General features: G+C 63.2%; 1 pseudogene; it reads left to right on the top strand.

Annotated features, from left to right (window-relative positions):
• Nucleotides 1-1,245: 1,245 nt before the first annotated feature.
• LOC104517118 overlaps nt 1,246-1,953 on the top strand; it is a 1,693-nt pseudogene continuing 985 nt past the window's right edge.

Genomic DNA, 1,953 nt, shown 5'->3' with positions numbered 1-1,953 from the left:
CCCCTTGAGCACCCCCTTGCATCCCCCTGTGCCCGAGGCAAGGAGACCACCAGCCAAACCGCAGCCACGGTTCTTGCCCATCTCCCGTGGGAACACCTCGGGCTGGGGGGAGCGTGCCCCGTCTGCCAGCCCCCACCCCAATCAAGCTGCAGACCCCCACCTGAGCCCTGGGAGCGAGCTGTGGCTTCACCCACTACCCTGCACTGAGGGTGCCAGGGGCCAACCCACGGGTGGGCATCACTGTGGGTGAGGCTGCCCCGCCGCCGTGGTCCTTCCGGCTGCTGCGGAGAGAATCCCAGGCCCAGGCCAGCACCTTGCCTGCTACCCCCCGGGCTGTGCTCCCTGCCCTTCCTGAGCCTTGGGTGAAGAGGGCAGAGCCCGCTGGCTGGTGACCAGCATGTCCCCAGTGCCGCTGGGATCTGCCCAGCCTGCCGTCGGCTCTGGGTCCCACAGAGCCGGTCCTGGCTGCTGCACGCTGCTGGGATGAAGCGCGGACATCAGCGTAACCCTCTGCTCCCCGCCCTGATTCCCAAGGTCCTCGGCCATGGAGGAGTCCTTTCTCATCCCTTCTTTCTTGTGGCCATCCAGAGGTGTTTGCAGCTGCGCTTGCTGGGCACCACTGCTGAGGACCCTGGAGGCTCCTCAGGACTTACCCTTGGCTCCTTGTGTTACAAAGCCTTTATGGACCTGCTGGGGGATAAAGGGGAGTGTGACTTTACTGCTCCTTGCACCTCAGGGAAAGGTGGGGAGATGGGTTTCTGCTTCCCACTGTGGGTACCGAGGGCTTATTTTTCCATCATCCCTTCTTGTCGCCGCTGCCTCTGAAATGCAGCGCCGAAAGCACCCTACAGACGCGCGGAGTCGGGACTCGCTGCGACCCGCGCAACGTCCTCGGGTGGCAACCGCTGCCGTGCTCCTGAGCCCAAAATGGCTGGCTCCACCGGCTTCCTGCCAGCTGACTCACAGCGGGGCACCCATGGCTCTGGGAATCCGGTTTGGTTTGGATGCTCCTCTGCCTCGGTTGTGCCTGATGACGCATCCAAGCCCTTGGCAACAGCAGGGTTGAGGCACTGAATATTTTGGTTCTTGTGGAAAGGGCTGCAGCCTCTGGGCTGCCTCACCTGGAGGGAGCGAGGTGCAGAGCCCACCTCAGCCTCACTTCTCCGGAGGAACCTGAGGCTGCCCTTCAAGCCCAGAGCTCTGGGACTCTCCCACCTCAGCCCCTCAGTTCAGTTAGGAAGCACAGCTGACGCTTCCTCCTCCTCCAGAGCTAATTTAGGGAAGCTGAGCCTCGGAGCGTGGCAACCATTCACTGCTGCATTCCCCCCCTCCCTTGCTGAGCACCCATCCTCAGTGCCATCACCTCCTCAGCTCCCAGCACCTGGGTGATGCTCTGTCATGTCAGCCCAGACCCCTGTTTTGGGGTAGCAACAGGGGCTGTGGAAGCTGCTGCGGGGCTTAAGCCAAGTGGGTGTTCAGGCCGTAGAGAAGATGCGCACTGGGTGCTTCCCAGGGCTGTGGGTGGTCCAGGGAACATGCTGGCCTGATGTACCTGGCTCCAGGAGGTGGGTCTCCATCTCCCTGAGCCCCTGAGGTGGGCAGCACAGTGATGGGAGGCAGAGCACCAGATTTGGCAGAGGGTGGCGGAGTGGGAGGAACACCAGGCACCCAGACCACAGGGCAGTGCAGGTCACACAAGCTGATGAGGGCCTGAGCTACCCTGCCTGAGCTGTGCAACTCACCACCGGCAGCGGTTGCATTAGAGGTCCTGGCTGGGATCTGACGCTGCCTCCCCCTCCCCAGCGCGAGTGCATCTCCGTCCACGTCGGCCAGGCCGGCGTCCAGATGGGCAACACCTGCTGGGAGCTGTACTGCCTGGAGCACGGCATCCAGCCCGACGGGCAGATGCCCAGCGACAAAACCATCGGTGGAGGGGACGACTCCTTTACCAAC

This window comes from Eurypyga helias, unplaced genomic scaffold (genome assembly GCF_000690775.1).
Source record: "Eurypyga helias isolate BGI_N326 unplaced genomic scaffold, ASM69077v1 scaffold30151, whole genome shotgun sequence".
Taxonomy (NCBI): Eukaryota; Metazoa; Chordata; class Aves; order Eurypygiformes; family Eurypygidae; genus Eurypyga; species Eurypyga helias.
This window is presented reverse-complemented; position numbering and strand designations above follow the sequence as displayed.